At 36.5% G+C, this 24,178-nt stretch overlaps 1 protein-coding gene across 5 annotated transcripts in view; it reads right to left on the reverse strand.

Moving 5' to 3' along the window:
* Cad88C (cadherin-88C) overlaps positions 1–20,117 on the reverse strand; it is a 372,106-nt gene extending 351,989 nt beyond the window's left edge. For all 5 annotated transcript variants that reach the window (XR_011039409.1, XR_011039408.1, XM_068346033.1 and 2 more), the window contains exon 1: positions 19,739–20,117. The gene's annotated coding sequence lies outside the window, so the exon portion shown is untranslated. The remainder of the gene's footprint in view (positions 1–19,738) is intronic.
* Positions 20,118–24,178: the final 4,061 nt, after the last annotated feature.

Raw genomic sequence — 24,178 nt, forward strand, 5'->3', positions numbered from 1 at the left:
ATACGTCTGACAATGCCGCTGAGCGTGACCGAAATATATATATATATATATATATATATATATATATATATATATATATATATATATATATATATATATATATATAGAAAGCGAAGGACTTGCTCTTTATTATATACTGTAGGGAAGATTATTAACAGAAAAGTCTTAGAAAATATTTAATATATTTATTCCGGTGATTTATTGTAGTCGCTAGGAATAATTTACTTTATTTCTCGTATTCCTCCAAAACTTTGATAAACTGTAGCTTCTAATACAATTATTATTATTTATTATAATTATCATTATTATTATTCAAACTTCTTAATGGCGACCGAATACGACTTTCTTCCTGTAAACAGGATATGAGAAGATGCAGCCAAGTAAATGCGGGCTTTGAGGATGCACTCGATTTGGCCACCAAAAGGCCCCATGAACTTTGAGAGCCTGTGAAGTGCTAAAACCTATGATATGAATACTGATGAAAGCACTGGCTAAGTGGATAAATCTCTCTCCCCAGGACCCCTCTCTCTATCTCTCTCTTATGTTCTGCCATCTGGAATATTTTAGAGAGAGAGAGAGAGAGAGAGAGAGATTTTGTATGTCACATATGAGATGCCTCAATTTTCTGGACAACTTGACTCGTAAAGCACATCAAATAATAATGTAACCAAGATCATATTCGATAGGAGTAACTTGTTTCATAACTTTTCTCCCTCTTACTCAATGGATAAAACGACCATTCAATTACATTTCAAAGATTCCTTATAAAATATATAAAAAGTGCAAAATATTGAATGAATAATGCAGTACAAACGGCTTATTTATCTGCAGAATATGAATGAAAAACACGGATAATGTTATCGTAACAATAACGGTGTAGTATCCGCTGTGAGTGTCGGTGTTTTTAAAAGGTTTAGGCGTTTTTATTTATCAAACTAAGTCCATTCAGCTCGACCCTGTTCACACACCCTACCAAATCACTGTTTGAAAACATGGACTTCGACTGGTCACAAAAATAAACCAATGGTATCAACTAGTCACAAAAATAATACAGGTATCAACTGGCAATAAAAAAAAAAAACAGGGTAAGATGAATGAAATGAGTCTCGGATAAGAAGAAAATATTAACAAAGGGGCCAAAAAATACAAAGACCTTAATAAAGTCATCACAATGACAAGTGAGTCTGATCTAATCTTTCAACTCCTGATGTATTTCATTAACCCTCTTCAATCTCACCTAACCAGTCAATGCGAGAGAAAATATTTATGGTACCACAGCCTTTAACCTAAAACTAACATGCCACAATTAAAGTTTGCCCCTGAGCGACAGAGGGCGAGAGTTAAATCAATGCTCTGTTATTCAAGCCACCTCCTTCTACCCAAGATGAATCAGGGAGGGCCAGGCATTGGATGAATGATGACTCAACAAGTAGACGCAATGGATCTCGAAAAATATTCTGCTGTTTAGCACTTATCTTATTCGTCATTTGGCAATCATTTAAACTTCAAAAGTCTGTCTATAACTCTCGCACTGAATACTCTACTTAATGAAATAATTTTTCAAAGGGATCCTCTTCAGGTATGGGGTTCAACTCAGCCCCAGATCAAGTGGAGGAGTACTTTAGAAAACCCTAACTTGTACAGTCACATCAGTCTAGAACACCGTGCAACAGCCTGAATGAGACTGCGACCTTCTTTGTTACTGTTTTGATAACTCTTATCTATTCTTTAATGTCCTCAGGCACAAAATAATTGTTATAACAATTACTTGAAATTTCATGTCCCGTCCACTATTACCTACCTATCAATAGTTACAAGCTACCACTTAGATGGTGTACTGCTTACATTTTTTGAAAACCTAAGATTACAGACATTATAGAATACCAAGAGGATATTGATGAAGATGGAACAATTTGCATTTCCTCTTTCTTTCAAAAGATTGTCGAAACATGACCCATAGTTTAGCCAATAAAAATACACGAGTAGAAACATTTACATCGATGTTTATTATTAATAATAATAATAAATCAATTGAGAAATATAAAACCGCTTTCATCTAGCAGCGTAGCGAACTCTTCAACGTCACTACAAAAGTGAATTATAATGACCTCTAGTCACGCAACGATCAAATTTAACTTTCAACTGCAGTTTAACAATGCTAACTATTCCATTTTGTAATGATTCTAACTTTGTTTATTTTCGTTAGATTCAAGAAATTGTTAATGTGTTATCATGGACAAAAATAATTTCATAAGACTATTTAAAGATTAATTTTCAATTACTTCTCATTTTTTTTTATGTAATTACTTCAATAATGCATACTACCACGCAAGTGAAATTACGCTTTCTTGACATTGCTATTCAACAGTATTACAACTGCACTTACTTATCTTAAAAACAGGCCTTCACTTCAACACATAGCTAATCGTGAACCCTCCTTTTCCTTTTGCACAATCATCCTAGTTATTAACTTGTCTGGATTCGTAGCTGTAAAACTTAAGAGGCTGGTGGCATTCGTTGTAGGGCTTGCGAGGGCTGGCTAATAAAATTATCATGATTCATCTCAATTGTTAACTCCTCCAGCGAAGCTGGGAGGTTATTGTTTTCAATCCTCTCTTAACGTGTTTGTTTATTTGTGGCCACGATAACTCGACAAGTCAGGCAAAGATCACGATGAACTTTGGCGAACAGGTGGATCATGAACAAATAGGAGTGTGTATATTTCTTTAAGGTTGTTGAAGCGCTTATTCATCATTCGTTATCTACACTGATGTCAAGCAAAAGAAAACGAAGTGATAAAAAATACTGACAACTTTCAAAGAAATATCTGAGACTAACCAACGCTTTCTATACGTAATGAAGTAACTGATCCAGAGAAGCTCGAGGGTGGAGTTGAGAAGCGTTGGCGGAGGCTTGTTCTTAACAAAGCGCCTACTTAGTTCAGCCGAAATCTTACGTGTGTTTGTTTGGCTGGTTCTAAAATGGACGAATTATTGCGCCTGGTGAACTAAAATTGACTTAAAAATGGCTAAAACAAATTCCGTATGAATATAAAGATAAAAAAGTATTTCTTGTTCACAAACCTTTTCCTCGACTTAAAATAAAAGTCTACAAAGAAAAATATACGGATAATCCTTACGGGACCTTTAAGCTATTTCCTTTTAATTGATAATATTACAGGAACTTCTTCGTTGGTTCTTACTATTTTAGGTATATGAAAATACTTACAAAACAGCCACGACCTGACAGTGACCTCATACCTTCTCTCTGCAAGATTAAATAACTTTTAGAGTTAGAAAGGACATCTGTCCATTAAATGACCACCAGTAAAAGAGGAAAGGGCTCTGTCATTTTCTACACCAATTTGCCTTTTACTCCCCATATATTTTCTACATCTGTGCATTACTATAATGATTCTACACCTCAATGACAAACCACTTCTCCACATTATTCTGAAACTACTAAGAGTTTATCAGAGTGCGTCAACGAAATCACTTCGTGTTATTTCATTGCTACCAGACTAACACTAACAAATGATCTTTCAATCTCACCATAAAAATAACAATTTTCACATTTGCTTCAACTCTGTAAAAACAAATAAACGACCTCTTGCAGCGATCGCCAAATGAACTCCACAATACCATCCCTCTAACAAACGGGAATGAAATTTTATGACCGGTAATTTTTCTATTTACAATAACTACTCAATTTACATGTGGGAACGATTTACGTCCCTTTAGGAGTCTTAATCCTTTAAATCCAAGTCTCTCTTTCTCTATCTGTTCTCCTTAGGGCGTTGCTTTGGAAATCTTTCTATTATTGAAAAGCTATAAATAAGCTTATGTCTCTGCCAAGTTTGTAATCTCCCATATATAATAAAGAGCAACGTGTCTGGCTATATATATGTATGTATATATATATATATATATATATATATATATATATATATATATATATATATATATATATATATGGTTGTTGTGTGTGTGTATTACTTTCCTGTCCCACACAGTGGTATTGCTTGTACAACCACTCGGTCCCTCCCTGTTCCTTGGGTAGAGGGGATAAGAAGTAGTCATACGATAGTGAGAAGAGGTACCCCGAGAGGTACTCTTCAAAACCACAATCCCAACAAATTGCCGAAACTTTTGTAGTTAGGAAAGGTGGAGAGATGAGAAGTATGGAATCTGTATTCGTGTATATCTATCTAAATATTTATACGCCATTTTTGACTGCTTGGATACAATAGTAAAATAACACTATCACATCAACCGACACCCTTCTCTTCCACAGAAAATAATTATCTATAAAGGTTGAGCTTTCTCAAGGAGCCGTAGCCATATCCAGATATACAGTATTCTGTTACAGTCTCAGAATCGGTCCCACCCATATAACAAATGGCTCTCGTGATTATTGTTCAAACCCAGCTATTTTATAATGATTGCTTAGTCCTTTGAACTGTCAGGATGTATCCCCCGGGTGATGGGGATTTTAGAACGGCTCTTGACTTCCAGGAACTGCCTGGGAATGGTCGTTATCCTCAACACAGGAGTTGAAGGAGTCGGCTTTGCTTTCGCTCTAACTTGCAGCGGCCATTTTTATGAGGAACAAGCTGGAATAGGTATCCTTTTATAGTTTGTATATGAAAGACGAATTTTTAAATTCAATATTAATTTCCGAACACATATCTGTATAACTTAATTCAGTCGATCACATCTGTGTTGGAGACGACAGAGATGAGATTGGCTGAATCAAGTTATAGGGGGTAAGTGTGAGGCAAATCTATTTTAATGTTACTGTTCTTAAATTGTTTTATTTGAATTGTTAATTACTTCTCTTGTAGTTTATTAGTTTGCTTATTTAGTTTCCTCGCTTAGCTGCTAATAATAATAATAATAATAATAATAATAATAATAATAATAATAATAATAATAATGGCTTCTGCTAGTGAAAAGATCTTGTCGGTTACATACGATTAACTTTTTTAACAAACTTTCCCTCCATTCATAATTCTTATGTGGTTTGGGTCACTATTACTGCACAAAAGACTACACTAGCGTAAAAATAACTACAGCAATAGCAGTTCAGCCTTATATTTGATGAATTGGCAATAATTCATTAGTGATTTATCTCGAAACTCTCACAATGAAAGCCCCTCGAGTATAAATAGATTCCCGTCATGAACTATTCATTTGAATCAGTTCAAATGTGGAACAATAATTCTGAACCGGTACGAAATTTTGTGACTCATTTCATAACATCTCATCTCAGACATCCCGGATCAACTGCCAGCCTCGGGTTATCATTAGATTTAAGCTTGGACACGTCCAGTTCAAAACAAGTCGTCAGTGCAAGCCCTGATATTAATGAATTATTGCACAACGAACGCTAGCTCCACCCCCCCCCCCCTCTCTCTCTCTCTCTCTCTCTCTCTCTCTCTCTCTCTCTCTCTTAAGATACACCACCAATCAATTCGATATTTTTTTTACGTATAAAATAGCAAATTGGTGGAACAGACTTCCAGAAGATGTAGTGAACAGTAACACGGTAATTGAATTCAAGAATAAGTTAGACAAGATCATAAAATTCTCTAAAAGTTTAACTAATTCGTTCTACCCAAGAACATCCAAAATCCTGGTAAGTCTCTCTCTCTCTCTCTCTCTCTCTCTCTCTCTCTCTCTCTCTCTCTCTCTCTCTCTCTCTGAAGAGTGAGAATAAAGAAAATAAACGGCGATCAAAGAACCGTCAAATATACACCCTATTCTAATTAAAACCAGGAGGGCCTAAACTAAGCCCGGTGATCCATCACATATTCACTCACTCCACTTGAAAGCTACAATCCAGTCTTGACTGGAGAAATGAGAAAAAAAAAATAACCGTCGCGTTATAATTCCATGAAAACATGCCAACTAAGAATCTCAATGAAGACCATTAGTATCAAAATTACTATAACTATCGGTTGAGGGCGACGTTCACTCCTGCACTGAATATCAGCTTCCCACAACGTACATAACCTCAGGGTCGGAGAAAAGAAGAAAAAAAATATGGCCTAAGCCTTAATCGATGACCTCGCCACACGCAAGTCAAGAAAAAAGGGAAGGAAAAAAGAAAAAGAAAAGAAACTTATAAACATCTCGAGGCGGTGTCACACGAGCCGCCTTACTTTGCACCAAGTTGCCGATGTCGAAGGCAAAAACTGAAGCTGCCTAAGTTTGGGAGCAAAGGTTAGAGGCTAAATGTTAAGATATCAGAGAACGCCCTTTAGAACTGGATAAATAAATACAGCATATTTGCATTATTAATTGCATACAACTCTGGTATAAGCACAAAGGGGCGAGAAACACCGTAAGGCTTTCTTGTATGCAAACAATATCTTTAAATTATCATGAAAACAAAACCATATAGTACAAAAAGATTGTACGGAGATTACTTGAATCATGTCCACGGTAACATGTTTAAAAAAAAAAATAACATATTTGAATAAGCATAAAAAAATAGTTGAACAGAACTTGGGCAACTAAGTCATTTATGAGTAAATATAAGATATACTCGCACCAATGAACGAGACATAAAATTACTAAATGAACAACTTGAAGCCAGAACTTTACTATGACAACCACCAATTCCTCCTAAGATAAATTGGTACTGATGACGGCATTGCCTTCGAATACTGAACTGTGCATTGAAGAGAGACATAGTGGAAGTGCCAGCTTATCCAGAGACGTAGCCTGTTCAGTTCAACGTGAACTGGGTCTCCTTATCAACAGATAACAGAATATTCTTTAAGAAATATACTAATAGATAGCAGACCGCATTCAGATAACTACATTAATTTCTTTATTAAAAAAAATAGCTTGTGCTGCAGTGAATATTTTGTGGTGTAATGCTCATCATGCAAATAATCTATATCAAAATTGTTAGGTATAATAAATAAGCCCTCAATTAATAGACAGACAAAAAAGTTAAATGTAGGAATCAATAACGCAACACATTTCAAAACAATCTACTGAGAAATATGATTTTGTCCTAAACACGGCACACTTTACAACAACCTAACAAAAATACAATCAAGTGTATACTGATAAAAATATTATCTACGGTTCTTTTCAGTTTTCTTACTCAAGTAATTCTATTGTGATCGTTAGAATCTCTAAGGAAACAAATACATTCTGTCCCATACATTGTAAAATACTGAAGAACTTGCCTTAAAAGTGTAAATTATTAAAACATCGCTATTTTAGTGATGAAATTTTATAAATATGACTAATAAAAGAATTAATTTCCAATTTCAAATGCGGTTGGGAACCACAGAAAACTGAAGTGAAGGGAACAGATAAAAAGTTTAGCATGGCAGAAGGGATACTGGAAAGAAACTCCATTACTGTCTATAATCCGAGTTGTAACAGTACGTCGGAACCCCTCCGTTCGAAGGGGAAGGGGGGAAGGGTGGTGGCTCTGCTATCGTTGAAGGGTGCAGAGAACAGGGGTGGAACCAAAACAACTCAATTAATTTCATAGAACACACTACAGTTATCATTTCTTTCTCTCTACGGATATAGCGCTAAATATACGCTAGACTACCACCTGAGTTTGCTCTCCCTCTAATTCCATCGGAAAGTATCATTACGTCAGGAATAAAAATACAAGAAGCTTTATTAGAAGAGAAGAAATTAAAGGCTTCAACAGTTTCTGAGAATAATGTTAAGTAATCAAATAGCACATTCGAGAGATGGTAGAGCGCTTAAGGGTACGCTGTTCTGTCTTATTTCTCTTCTTGTTTTTCTAGTTTTCATGGTTTATATGTGAAAGATTTATATTACTGTATATATCTTTATACTTTTTTCTAATTCTTCATTGTTTTTCTTGTAGTTTGTTTCTTTACTTCCTCTCCTCACTGAGTTATTTTTTCTTGCTGGAACCCTTGGGCTTATACCATCCTGCTTTTCCAACTAGGGTTGCAGTTTAGCTATATTATTAATATCATTATTACTTGCTAAGCTACAACCCTAATTGGAAAAGCAAGATGCCATAAGCCCAGGGGCTTCAACAGGGAAAATAGCCAGGTCAGGAAAGGGAACAAGGAAAAATAAAATATTTTAAAACAGTAACATTGAAATAAATATCTCCTATATAACTATAAAAATGTTAACAAAACAAGAAGAGCAAAAAGATAAAATAGTGTGCCCGAGTGTACCCTCAAGCATGAAAACTCTAACCCAAGACAGTAGAAGACCATGGCACAGAGGCTATGGCACTACCCAAGACTAAGGAACAATGGTTTGATTTTGAAGTGTCCTTCCCCTAGAAGAGCTGCTTTCCATAGCTAAAGAGTCTCTTCTACCCTTACCTAGTAGAAAGTGGCCACTGAACAATGATAGTGCAGTAACCCTTTGGGTGAAGAAGAATTGTTTGGTAATCTCAGTGTTGTCGGGTGTATTAAGGACAGAGGAGAATATGTAAAGAATAGGCTAGACTAGGCCTATTCGGTGTATGTGTAGGCAAAAGGAAAATGAACTGTAACCAGATAGAAGAATCCACTAATCAAAGAACCCCATAACTCATTAGCGGTAGTATCTCAAAGTATTAGTAGTAGTAGTAGTAGTAGTAATGGCACGTATCTACCAGTCACATTATGATCTATTACGATCACATCATAAGAACGTTATATAAATAACATCCAGCTGCTATTACGAACAAGCAGGATATCATAAAAGGAAATTATTCATTGATTACTTTACCCCTCTCGCGACGCCACATAAAAAGATCATCGACACCGAGAGAGAGAGAGAGAGAGAGAGAGAGAGAGAGAGAGAGAGAGAGAGAGAGAATCTTGTCATACACTTATGAGAGAGAGAGAATCTGTTCTATACACTAATTTGTCACAAATGTTTAGAATTCTTACTTTAAAATTCATTCCACATAGGCAGATACAATAGTAGAACTGTGAGAGAGAGAGAGAGAGAGAGAGAGAGAGAGAGAGAGAGAGAGAGAGAGATAGAGAGAGAGAGAGAGTGGTTGAGCAGGAAAGAAGACACCAGAAGCGACGTCTCCCATCCGACAGAGGAAAGAAAAGTTAGGAGACCAGCTGCAAGGGAAAAGTCAAACGAAAAGAATTCTTTCCCAGTCGACTCCTTCCCCATCTCGTGTCTATTACCCTTCAGAGCCCAGCCCCCTTATATCCTTTCACCACTCATTTCCCATGGTCATATTCTTCTAACGATTCCTTTGCCCCCTTTCCACGGCTGTGCGTCCAATTGCTCCCACAAAAAAAATTAAAGGATATTTTTCATGGGAAGACACTGAACTCCTAGGTAGATTTTCTGCTAATTCATCCACATCAATAAACTTGAGTAATTTCCTCTTTATTAAGAGCAAGTGTGCACACACATTATATATATATATATATATATATATATATATATATATATATATATATGTGTGTGTGTATATACATATATATATATATATATATATATATATATATATCTTTCAGGTCAAACTCAATGGCATTGTCCCTCCCCTTCCTTCGGGTAGGGGGAAAGGGAGTAGTCATACGCTGATGACTACACCGCGCGTGTGTGCGCTTATCTATCTATATATTAAGCCGACAATTTTGTTGGGTCGCGTACACCATTACAGTATAATTGTCAAAGCAATAAAATTCATCCCCCTTTCCACGTAATCCTAGGCGTACATTCCAGGGTAGGAATACTGTAAAGACTGCTTTCAACCTCCGCCGCAAGGCAGTATTATTACACTGGAAGCATCATTACATTCACGTGCAATTGTCTGGATTGATGGCGTATCATAGCCCATCTTGCCTAAACACTATCAGCACAGTTAATGTTACTCATCGTTTATCACTTTTTGTGCTTCTGGTCTCCCGTTCCGCTCTGTGATTTCAAGTAATATATCTTACCTTCTTCTTTATTTCATCTTCTTCAAATGAACGTACAACTGCATTCAAACCATGGTAGATGCTTTTGATGACGTCAGGATATATATATAATATATTTTTAATAATTTTATACGTTCAGCGTCTCCGTGTTTATTAATGTAAAAAATCGCACATGTGAAATCAAATCCTAGTAAATTATGCAAAAAGAAAAAAAAAAAAAGTCCGTCAGACAAAATACATTACCACGAATTGCGGAATAAACTTACCCGAGCAGGAATAATTTCATTACTTAGTATAATATAGAATATGAAATAGGTTCATTGAACAATAAATTAATTAAAGTAATTCATGCGGAACCAACGCTAAAAGACTATTCTTTGTCTAAATAATCATCATATAAAAGCAGAGAGAGAGAGAGAGAGAGAGAGAGAGAGAGAGAGAGAGAGAGAGAGAGAGAGAGAGAGAGAGAGAGAGAGACCTTACAATAGTCTTGAATGATCCTCTTGGATCACCCATCACCTGTCTTCTCTTCCCACCGGATGCACAAGACCAGGTGTGAGAAGAGCATAAAGCCGCCTCGCGTCATGATCAAGACTCACTTTTTCTATCCTTGGATGGTAATGGTGGGCGGTGGGAAGCAGGCGAAAATGCGATATGGGCGTGCGTCCGCCAGGCAGCCCTTTCGATAACGAACCCCCCTCCCCCCACCCTCCAAGCTCACACCTGTAGGGCAGTCACCCCAACACACGCCCATCCCAAAGTTTCCTTTTAGAACGCCTTTCCTGGTCTTGCCAGCCTTCCGCCACAACAATCCTGGCAGAGCAAATTAGCCATCAGAACTAAATCAATAAGGAGCCGAGAGCGGAAGACAAAAGAGCACGTTTGCTGTGATGTTCAGCTAAATAACTAACGGCGTTTCCATCGAGTCCGCGTAGTTTCTTGCTCCTTTCAGGAAGTGATTTCCTTTGCAAACATTGGAGTAAACAACTAATGAGGGGTCGACTATGCAATTCATCTCTCTCAATGAAGAACGTGATGATGGTTTCAGTTCAATGCGATTGAGCATTCGCTTCTCGGATGCCAACACAACTTGTGTTTATATGACACGAACATTCTTATAATAAAACTAGTAAACAATGGCCCAAAAAAATCAAACAGCATAAGGACAAGAGGCAAGACGCCAAGGATTTATTATGCACTTCGTTACGTGCCAAACATTGATAATCGACCTTTGGGGTCTATGCACAAATAAATCCTTAAGACCACAAGCTCCACGCAGTAATTAAATAAGCACACAGGAGAGAGAGGCACGTATCTAATAGTACTTCCGTCTTGAACATTATGCATATTCTTTTAGTTTATTGACATTATCAACGGTACAAGCATCTTTACTTTGTTATTCCTTTCTTATCATGGTAGGCTTTGCTTATCTAGAAATTTTCAATTTCGTATGACAGATATAAGAATGAATATCACCCAAATTAAACCCCCACATTTACTTGTCAATAACGCGACTTCCTTTCCATCCGTGAATTTACTGTTGCAGAAAATTAAAAAAATTAGAAATCACAAATTAGTGCACCTGAAAAAAAAAATTCTGTAAATATAAAATGTTACGATATTAGACTAATTTTCTCATTCCCTTTTTATCAAAATCTCCATCTAAACAGATCTGCCTTAATGATAAAAGTAAACCGCATGAAAGCAAGGTTTGGAGTGACAATCACTACTCAAAAAGTCTTTGTTACAACGTAGTCTCACTCAGGCAAAACCAAAGACCAGAAATGTCGTGATGCCAGAGACTTCTCCTAAAGAGTGCAAAAGTCACGGCGTCATGTAACCGAGGAATCCCAAGAGGCAAAAGTCTGGTGGGAAGAATAAAGCTAAGCCTACTGCTGTAGTTGTTCACAATCTCTCCATATTCCGAAAAGAAAACGAAGCCTACTGTAGGCTAACGCTGCATAGACAATGTAGAGTTGTTGACACACGGTTAAATAGCCAGTGATGGGATATGGCTAACTTCCTGGTGGGAGCAGATGCTTGTATATTACGGTAAACAAAGAAATCTTAATCTATACAGGCGGATGCTGAATCTACATAAGGGTAGAACATATAAAAACCGACAACAATCCGGAATTGACACGAGGTAACGAGTGAATGTGGAAGCGGAATATTAAGTTGGGTTGTCCCAGGTTGGCGGATACATTTCCCTTTCCCTCCCGGCGCTCCTTTTCGCTTCTTTCTACCAAAAGGATTCGGAAGGAAGGAAGAGGCGGGGCTACTTGCCATTGCTTTCCGGTTAGGAGAGAGAGAGAGAGAGAGAGAGAGAGAGAGAGAGAGAGAGAGAGAGAGAGAGAGAGAAGAGAGAGAGAGAGAGATTAATGAAGCATTGTTATTTTAAAATTATTTTTCAACATTTGATTCATCTTACAAAAATCTCCATGGTTGTAGCCCTTTAGCATCTATTAACAGGCCAATGTAATTAGCGAGCAAACGTACATTTTGATATTTTCACTTCATTTCATCTTTAAAGTTTTAAAAATGATATTGTTCAATACCTAAAAACCAAACCTGAAGTTACAACAAAGCAAATTACTACAGCATTTCTAACTAATTAAACGACAAAAAGTGGCAAGTGTAAGTGCCAATGCATCGCAGAGGAAGGGTGGATGCAGCCTTACAGGAAGGGAGGGTGCGGTTAACTTGACGCAACCTACCGGTACTATATTCCAAGTGGTCCAGTCGCCTCTGCTGGAGGGACGCCATTTAATCCTCTTCAAAATGGTCAGTTTCAAAGATACCTTTATACCTTTCATCGTTCCCCTTAATTCATTTTGAGTTTCGGTAACTTTTGAGGCTTTTTCTTACAATGTGCAGATGTTAAACCTGTCCCCATCACTCCTCCCGAAGGTTTGCAATTAGCAAGAAAGACCAGACATCGTCTTTTCCAGGTATAGTATAGCTAGACGGTGTCATAATCCTGTCGACATATTCTAGTCCTCAACATTAAATCTTGTCATAAAATATTTTGCAACAGGTTAGGAAAGGATACTACATATAAAAGAGAAAATCCCCAACATTTCGTATGTAAATACTTAATTGAAAATAAGACAGCTAACACATGCCACTGAAATACACACACACACTATATATATATATATATATATATATATATATATATATATATATATATATATATATATATATATACTGTATATGTGTGTGTATAAATATATATGACATGTCCCCACTCAAAAACTTTTTGACTCAAATTCTTTATGAAAGTAGAACTTCCTCCCACGGGTAATGATGCGCAATGCAATTCGGACATAAGAAATATTATAATCTGGTTGGTCGAGTTCAACAGCATATGGTAATCGGAGGTCAACTGGGTTCATGCCCAACCCTTAGGACGTCACGTCTCTAGGTAGCATGACCTCCGAATGCAGGTTGCGGTTCACCTATGAACTCCAGTTAATTATTCATTCAAGTCATCGATGGTCATAAAAATTAAAGACGTCGAGGAATCTGGACTAATATTCATAACGTAAAAACTGTGTCCAATTACAAATAGGAATGAGGGTACATCTCTATTTATAGAATCCAAGATGATTATAGAGGCATTGCCTGGATAGGAAATATCAGTGTAAGTGCAACTATAAAAACTTGACAGTCCCATGAATTCTTTATAGGTATTTTCATTTAGTAAGTTAATTTAATTAGAAGTGTATAGATTTCTCTGAGTGGGGATACCTTAACGAGAGAGAGAGAGAGAGAGAGAGAGAGAGAGAGAGAGAGATTCGACATAGTAGGTTGGCCAGGGCACAAGCCAACCGTTGAGATACTACCGATAGAGAGTTATGGGGTCTTTTGACTCGCCAGACAGTACTACATTGGATCCTTCTCTCTGGTTACGGTACATTTCCCTTTATCTATACACACACACACACCAAATAGTCTGGCCTATTCTCTACATATTCTCCTCCGTCCTCATACACCTGACAACACTGAGATTACCAAACAATTGTTCTTCACCCAAGGGGTTACTGCTCTTTGTCTATGGTAAGAAGCTCTTCTACGAGAAGGACACTACAAAATCAAACCATTGTTCTCTAGTCTTGGGTAGTGTCATAGCCTCTGTCTTGGGTTAAAATTTTCATGCTTGAGGGTACACTCGGGCACACTATTCTATCTTATTGCTCTTCCTATTGTTTTGTTAGTTTTTATAATTTATATAGGAGATATTAGTTTTAATGTTGTTACTCTTCTTAAAATATTCTATTTTTCCTTGTTTCCTTTCCTCACTGGGCTATTTTCCTTGTTGGAGCCCCTGGGCTTATAGCATCCTGCGCTTTTCCAACTAGGGCTGTAGCTTAATACGTAATAATAATAAAATAATAATAGTAAAAGGGTTTATGTATTGCAATGATCAACAAGGCTACGTCAGGCCCACCCATAATTGCTGTGAATGATCAAAAAAAGTCTCTCACCGTCACCAATCAGCAGTGGCCAGCGTGATAAGGAAAAACCACCAAACCCCAGACATAAATAAGAACTTGTCTGAGGACATTATCATGCACTTGACTAGAAACAGCTACTCTTGTCGTATACCCAGATTCGAAGCCTATTGTACCAACCGTGTCTCATACGATCGTACATAAATTATTTTGTATATATTATGCTTGTATCTGGGCTCTTCCCTCGCACTAAAAAGAACCAGAATAAACATGTCTGCGTGTTTCCTCTGTAACATTGTCTGTTTCTCGAACATGAAAATTCCTGTTGCCTTGAGGTTTTGTATATAAAGGAGAGTGTTCTTTAATAAAGTTTCTCAGTTGATTGCTTCCTGCCTTCGAGTCACAAGCTTTCTCTCGGCATCGTCACACTATCTATTAGCATAGCTGACTGACGGGTATCCACCTAGATCACTAATCGTTTATTTGGATTTGTCAATGTAATAATAATAATAATAATAATAATAATAATAATAATAATAATAATATACATTTAAGCAACACATCCTGAACAACTTTAACTGAAACATGAAGTCGCAGTTTCTAAAAGACTAGACTGAGATTATCAAAATCTCTTATCTGCGTTTTCCCCTCAAGAGAGCAGCTCCAGAACGTGTAACCTTTCCGGTTTCTAAGCATCATATTTGTACAAACGATAAGGTGGACAGAACCACGACCAAGCCCGCTTCACACTCCCAAACAGGATGAAGCGTTTCCCAGCGGCTGACGGCAAGACTGCTTGATCTTGACAGATAATTAATTTTCTGGCACTTACTAGTCCCAGGAGGTGGATTCTCGTACCGTCTCAGACGACGATTCTTCCACAAAACATCTCAAGATACACGAGTCTGTTGGGTAGATGCCCAGATTATTTTTGCAAGATACTAAACATATCTCATTCGTTTGTCAGCTACTTATTCTTTCCACAAATGTTGCATATTACATGATTTTGCATACTTAAGTACACACACACATAATCCTCAAATAAATACTGCCTAAAGTCAATGTTATGGACATACGGAGTTCAAATAAACTACAATGGATATACATAAACTTTAAAAAAAAAAAATTATGCTGTCACTAAAAATCAGCCACATTGCACATTGAAGGTCACTCGTTAATAGCAGAGGCATGGGACAGTGACAATTCCCGACCTAGCAGGACAATGACCTAGAGACTGACCATATATACATATGATAAGCAGCCAAGACCCCTCTCCATCAAGCTAGGACCAGGGAGGGCCAGGCAATGACTGTTGATAGCAGCTATATGTATAGGCTTCCCAAACCCGTCGTCCTTTGCCCACAAGGATGTTGAGGTTGCAGACATTACTAGAAACTAGCGGGTCTCCAACTCCTGTCCAACAGGTTGCCAGGAAGGTATGTTTCCAATAGGCTATTACAACCCTATTTCAAAAGCCTTCTGATTCCAAGCGAGAAACAGAATATTTGTCTAATGCTACGTAATGAACTTTCATTTGCCTAATACACTGAATGGTAATCACAGATTCTTACATTGCTGTCATGCGTGGTGATTAATTAGGCATCCGGCTTTCTCCATTTCCTCATGCAAGGTTCTTGCACACTGTCGCAACAAACCAGCTCCCACGTAAAGTCCGGAGAGCCTAAAATGATACCGATACCTTATATTCATGAACATCTAGTAATATTTGCCGAGCTTATTTGGTGCAAAAGGAAAGCGGCCCATTCCTGAACTGTCGTGACACTTGCAAAATTAAGAACAATGCTCGGTGGCAATAAATGCTTGCAATACGCCGAACTGACAAGAAATCACAACTACTTTAATTAGCCTCGTTAAAAGACACAGCGAACATAAGAGTGTGGGAGAAAGAATAAAAAACCCAAGAACAAAACAAAAGCTACTGTAATACAATTGCAAATAACTGCTTGTATCTAGATAACGACTCCATGAATTATAACAGCATGCTCACAAGTTACCCGATACAACTAAAACATCCAGACAATATTGATGTATGTCAAAAGTGTATTATTTCATACTGGTGACATAAACAGGAAAAATTTTTTAAACACATTAATGTTCAATTACAAATATAGGACGAAAAAGGATTATAATAGCGCCACTGTATTGATAGTTGGTTATCTATATGCTGTTTGGGTCAGTAAGAAGAAACGATATACGAAAGAGGAAACAGATGCCTTTCTTAAGAGTAAATTTCAATATGATCGGTGGCTTTTGAAAAATATCTATAGAGAAAGAATGAATAAAATGTTCACCAAAAAGTATATAAATTATTGTTTTTGAGTGACTAAAAATTAAAATCAAGATGTGTGATGTTGTAAATTGTTAAATTAGATGGATTTGTTTAAAGAAAAATACAATTAAATGTGATTATACTGTAAATATTGTGATTGTAAAGAATATGTAATTTAACTTTTTAATAAAAAGATAAAAAAAAGATACAAAACGGAGTAATTGCCACACATACTACGGTAGGTGGCACGCTGCACAAAACCCTCTAAGATGCTTAAAGTACCAACAAAGAGGGAAAAGTAAAAATTCCATGTTATGTTAAACTAGATCGCAACTAAATTAAATAAAGATAGGCACAGAGACAACTGATACACAGATACGTGGCGTTAAAATAATGAAAATAGTAAGAAATGAGTTATGTTAGAGCAGTGAAAAGATTGCAATGGAGATGGTTTGGTCATGTAAAAAGAATAAAAGATTATATGTTGGTTAGAGCGGATAGTCGAATTTGGATGTAAGAAGGGCCTAACATCCAGAAAGCCTGAGTATGTAAATTAAGAGGTGAATCAATGTGTGTCGGAGGTTTAAAATTTCAAACACTATGTCGATAAGACCTCTCTCTCTCTCTCTCTCTCTCTCTCTCTCTCTCTCTCTCTCTCTCTCTATAAACACATATACAGTATTGTACATACACTCACATGAAAATATTAGAGGCTTATAAAAAAAATGTTCAAAGCTTTAGGATATCTGAAGTGCAGTGGTTTGTTAACCGTAAAAAATGTGCACATAGGCCTAGTGGTGTAACATCTACATTTCCAAAAAGAATGAAAACTACTACAGTAACCTCTCAAAACCATTAGTGATAACACGCAGAGCATCAAAATCAGGTGGGCATGCTACCCAATACCCTATAGAATAGTCACAAATCTTGGCATGCTATGGTAATACTAACTAATCAATGATGGTCTATGAAAACGAAGAGGTCTAGATTATTGTTACAACGGCTCACATAAAACACTGTGCATGAGGCCATCAATAGAAGCGTAGCTTACCATGTCTTAGAGGCCTTTGGTTACTCAGGATTGTAAACTTACGTCTAAACCCACTAAAATAAGAATCTCACCATGATGTCCTGGGGAACCCTAAACACTTAAAGAAGGAACTAAAAGCTTCATTTACTCGTTCTTCCACGGTGATACAACATCGGTGGTTTAAAAACACACGCTACCTACTACTGAAAAGCACAGGTCAAAGAAATGAAAACGCCTTTTCTTTCATAAACTATACTGTACTAGGTTTCACAGGGGACAAATTTAGGTACCTAAATTTTAAGTCAGTACAAGTTTGTCAATGCCCCATTTATTCATAATTGTGAGCAATAATACCCAATATTTAGCCTATTTACCAAACAGGGTAATACACAAATTATGTTCGTATCATTTCTTTTTTTTTAGTTTTTTTTTATCCTATTTAGATAAATGTTCACTACAGTAAATACGTATAACGCAATTTTCTGTCGGGTTCTCTTCATATACATGAGCTGAATTTACGTTAAAGAGTCTGTTCAATAAATCTCACTGCTTAGACTTGCAGGGAACAGCCTTTCTTCTGAAGGGTTCTTTGATCTACATTGTCTGCAATACGTCAAATATAAAGTCTGCTATAACGAAACCACCTAACAACTAAATACGTTTTCGGTTTGATAGATAAAATACCCAGGAACGAACTGCAACCAACTACCGACAGTTAACCATTTTAAAACTACTTAAATTCAGAAATAACTCATGGTTTCTTGGATAATAATGTTATGAAATGTGACATATTCCAACACTTTTCAAAATGATTGTAGGTCCAGCCATTTATTCGCAAACCTCGAGTACATTGATAAAAGAATCCCGTAGGCTATACGTTATTCGATCGACCAGCAAAGTGGTATCTTTATACATCTATACTGTTAATCTAAGTCCTTTTGTTCTGAATGCTGAAGGGGTAAAATCATTTACATCAAATTATTCTAAGAAGACATTACGAATGACGAAAAATAGAATACCTCTCTCTCATGCAGTATATGAAAAAAGTTACTCGATTCTGTTATGTAGACACCTACATTATTTGACTTTACCCACGATCCTAAACATGTCTTATTTCTTTACCTGTTACATTATATTCTTTCCACAAACGTTGCATAATACAAGATTTTGCATACAGAAACCCACCCACAATCCTCTTGTAGGCATTATCCAAACAAACAGAGTTTAAATAAACTATAATGCATACACGTACACTAAAACACACACTTTTCTTGAATAAAATTTTATGTTCAGTCTATCATTCACATTCAACGATAAATTTAGAACCCGCTGAGCCTAGACGCATGCTTGCTTTGTTCGGAGAGGACGCACACCATGGGTAGGCTGGCTACTTGGACGATTATGTCGTATTGTTATGGTTTGTATTAACCAAGGAGAATAGGTATTAACATGATGGAAGTACTGTCCATTAGGCGCAGGGAAAGAGTAGGCAAGGAGACTTTACAATAATAATATCTATAATTTATATAATGAAATAGATAGCATTGCTACCTGATGAGTTACTATTAATATTCATTTTTATATGGAAAACAAAAACCTAAATTTTGAACATGACAATTAACATTACTTACTAAGTATAAAATCCTGAATTTTGCAATTGTAGACAGTACTACGTATCTGCATAAACTGACGCACTACATTTACCCTTGTAATATTCCCGGGCAAGGCTGGATAGCATACCCTTACCCTACCTGTTACAGTCTCTTGTAAAGACAGTTTTTTTTTTTCTTTTGCCATTGCCGAATTCAAAAGATCAAAATACAGATAAAAGAAACGACGAAGAAGACTGACATTTGTCTTATTATCACCTTGCTTAAAAGATAGCAAGCATTTAAAATACATTCTATGTCTAAGGCGACAAACTAACAATAACGTCAGATTATTTCATGGACTTCTAAGAGGACACGGGTAGCCCAGCATGACCGCAGGCTACCCAGCGCCTTATAAGCACCAAACTTGAATTCATAACTTGAGCAAGCTAGCAGTACACAAGTAATACTCACCGAAATTTCATCCCCAAGTAGCCGTGGCAATGTCTCCTTTCATTTGCTAAAACTGTGGTACGAATCACTTTATAGGAAATTTTCATTACACATTATGTTACTATAAGAAAACTATATTCTCTCATTTAATCACTGAAATAATCTGTATATTATTCACTTATAATATATAAAAACACTTCCTCCTTCAAGCAAGCACGAGAAATACGTCCTTCGAAGTTGTTGTGGATCTTCTTTAGAAAAAAAACCGTAATCCAAAACACAATCCAAATACAAACACGAGGGGAAATGGTGTGGAAAGTGAAACGAAATACCAAAAAGACGGCGAGGCGGGGACCTTCGCGACCCTCCTACCTCACTTCTCGCCCAGCAACTGGCAGCAAACATTAAACGAAAACGAGTCGACGGAGTCGGGACTCGGGTTCAGATTCAGACCTCTCTGACCAAAGCCCCCCGGCCCGGTCTAGGGGTCTCCCTCGGGGAAGTCATCAGACTCCAGACGCAAGACTTTCATCTCCCGCATAGTCTCTCCTTTTCTTCTTCTTCATCTGTTTAATATTATCGTTATCCTTGCCTTGATTATACCAGCATATTCTGTTTCTCACCTTCAGAATTAATCCCAAGAACGGATTAAAAATAGACCTACTGTACAAAAATGTTTGTTTGTCTGCGTCTCTGGAGAGTAACAGAGATAGGATGTTAATTATGCTTTTATGAGCACCACAAAAGACTAAAAAGTGGACGGGTTGGTTTTGATGAAGCCGACTTTATACAATTTTCAATTGGCTACTTCTTACCCCACACTTATAAATTGCCATAAATAATTTGTATGAATGCAACTGGCTTAGAGAGTTGCGGACCTTGTCGATAAGCAAATTCTAAGGAAATTGACTGCATTTTGAGCCAGATGCCCTTGAAGTTAAGCACGGCTAAGAGTAGCACCTCTCATTAATGTGAGATTAGTTTTTCTTAGTAGTCTATGCGAGCCGGGGAAAATCCTAATGTTATAATTCTGAAGTATAACAAAAGAATAAAGGGGATTTAGGTAATTTCTAGGATTGCGTTATTCGGTTGGAAAACATATAAACATATACATACACATGTATATATTCACTTGTATACGCGACCCGTCAAATTGTAAAATATTTAGATAGATATGAAGACATGCACACGCGCACACAGATTCAACCCTTCCTAACCCGCTCCTTTCCTAACTACAACACGCTAGTTTGGGCAGTTTGTGGAAGATAGTTGTTTTCCGAGTGGTTGCTGCTCAGCGTGACAGATATTTATATATATATATATATATATATATATATATATATATATATATATATATATATATATATATATATATATATATATACACACACTTGTTTTTCATTATATCGGAGAGATATACTATGAATGTATAAAATCAATACAAAAAGTTAAAAACATTCTAATCTGATAATAATGTTTCTTTTACCTTGCGTACATGTAAAAATTCATGAGGTTAAATGCATTTCTCTTATTTTTTAAGCTTTGCAACTAAAATTATCTATAGTTTTTAATACTACTACCATTATGACAAAGATTGTTATTATTATTATTATTATTATTATTAAGTAGACTTAGTGTCGTTAAAGTTAGGCAGATATTTATTTGCACTGAATTAAGATAGATTTTTAAAGAAAATGATTAAAAACCTTGCACAATCTTCTTTGAGAAAAAAGGTGATATTTGCCACTGACTATATTTCCCAATGTCTTCATTTCAGATGTACGTACCTTTTAATGCTCAACTGACTTTTCTATGGTAGGTTGGCCAAGGCACCAGCCACCTGTTAAGATACTACCACTAGAGTTATTTGGCCCTTGGACTGCCCAGACAATGCTACATTGGGTCGCTCTCTCTGGTTACGGCCAATTTTGTCTTTGCCTGCACAAACTCTGAATAGTCTGGCTTATTCTTTCCACATTCTCGTATTTCCTCATACACCTGACAACGATATATTACCAAACAATTTTTCTTCGCTCAAGGAGTTAACTACTGCACTGTAATTGTCCAGTGGCTACTTTCCTCTTGGTAATAGTAGAAGAGACTCATTAACTATGATAAACAGCTCTTTTAGAAGGACACACCAAAATCAAACCATTGTTCTCTAGTCTTAGGTTATGCTATAACCTCTGTACCATGGCCTTCCACTGTCTTGCATGAGGGTACACTCAGGCCTGCTGTTCTACTTTATTTCTCTTCCTCTTTTTTTTTTTTTTGAAGTTTTTAGTTTATATATGGAATATTTATTTTGATGTTATTGTTCCTATATTATTTTATTTCAATAGTTTATTAATTTTCTTGTGGCTTATTTATTTCTATGTTTCCTTTCCTCACTGGGCTATTTTTCCCTGTTGGAGTCCTTGGACTTATAGAATCTTGCTTTTCTAATTAGGGTTGTAGCATAGCTTGTAATAATAATAATAATAATAATAATAATAATAATACCCAAGCATTCTATGTCTACCTTCTCTCCAGTCTGGGATCATTATCTAAAATGTTGATGCCCCGCCTAGATAACTTAATCCCCTCTGTTGTTTTGTACATCGCTAAGTTGACGTTCGCTTTTATTATTATTATCAAATGCTAAGCTACAACCCTAGTTGGAAAAGCAGGATGCTATAAGCCCAGGGGCTCCAACAGGGAAAATTGCCCATTGAGGAAAGGATATAAGGAAAAATAAAATATTTTAAGAATAGTAACAACATTAAAATGAATATTTCCTATATAAACTTTAAAAACTATAACAAAACAAGAGGAAAAAAAACTAGATACAACAGTGTACCCGAGTGTACCCTCAAGCAAGAGAACTCTAACCCAAGACAGTGGAATACCATAGTACACAGGATATGGCACTACCCAAGACTAGAGAACAATGGTTTGATTTTGGAGTTTCCTTCTCCTAGAAGAGCTGCTTACCATAGCTGAAGAGTCTCTTCTACCCTTACCAAAAGGAAAGTAGCCACTGAAATTAGAGTGCAGTAGTTAACCCCTTGAGAGAAGAAGAATAGTTTGATAATCTCAGTGTTGTCAGGTGTATGAGGACAGAGGAAAATCTGTAAAGAATAGGTCAGAATATTCGGTGTCTGTGTAGGCAAAAGGAAAGAACCGTAACCAGAGAGAAGGGTCCTATGTAGTACTGTCTGGCCAGTCAAAGGACCCCATAGTTTTTAACTCATTGTATAAGCTTCATTCTTTAAATCTCTGAATATTTGTTATTTTAAAGTGTTGTCATCACTACACCCTTTATGAACTATCATGCTCAAATAATTTTATTAAATTATTCACTTACATCTTTTGTAACTTTATGTAACCCTGAGGATGAGACATACAATTTTCTTGTTTCTATCGCACCGCGATTAGAATTCAGTTCGAAAACAAATGTCGAACATTCATTTTCGGAATCAGCCAAAACGTACAGCATTTATCCCTCAGTAAATATCTAATTTTCAACGTATATCACATTAGCGATTATATAGTACATGTGCTCCTGAACGATAATTAGTATCTAGAGTATTAGGCTTCTATGAAAATCATTTACAATGAAATAGATTCAGAGAACAGTAGGCCTGCCTTTCTTAAATTAATTTAAAGTTTAGAATACACATAATTAGCACAACAACAATTACAGTCGTTTCTAGTTTACGTAGGTTAAAGGCTTCAGACATGTCAATAATCATGTATAATGTTTGACCACTTTTTATCACCACGCTGGCCCACTTCAGATTGGTGATGGTGTGAAACTTTCGTCTGAACGCTCACAGCAAACCAACCTAGTTACCTAGTTTGGGTGGCCCTGCCTAGCACAGCTTTGCTGATCATGTCGATACACAAACCCTTTCACCACTGTAAGACATCCCCAAACAGAAACACGTTGATAAATAACGAAATGTGGGGGTCAAACTATTAACCGCTAGCTAAACCTTTATCGTCCAGGTATATTAAGCAACGAGCAGTGCCAATGCATTTGATAAACCATTGAATTGGGCCTTGATGAGTATGATACAGTTTTAAAAAGCAGAGGAGTGTTCAAAGTTCCACTTGTTCTTCGTTTCTCTCCTTCGTTTTGACAGTCATGGATGCTTCAAAAGCCATTGCTCGGTATCTGGCTTAAGCTGTAAATGGACTGGACGCATAGCTGTACAAATAACTTTATCCTCGAAAATAACCTTCATATTTGTTTAGTTTTTACAAATTATCAACTTCGGACTAAATATTGACAATGTTCACTTGAGTGCTTAACCATATACCTCGTAGAAAATATATATTATCTGTTAAGTTGAAACCAAAAAATACTAATAACATCTTTGTGTCAAATTGCTAGAAATATGTGCTATTAAACATGCCAAAATATAAACAAGCTATTATCTCTCATTTCTAGGCCTTCCTCTCTTCGTGCAATGCGGA

This window comes from Palaemon carinicauda, chromosome 22 (assembly GCF_036898095.1).
Source record: "Palaemon carinicauda isolate YSFRI2023 chromosome 22, ASM3689809v2, whole genome shotgun sequence".
Classification (NCBI taxonomy): domain Eukaryota; kingdom Metazoa; phylum Arthropoda; class Malacostraca; order Decapoda; family Palaemonidae; genus Palaemon; species Palaemon carinicauda.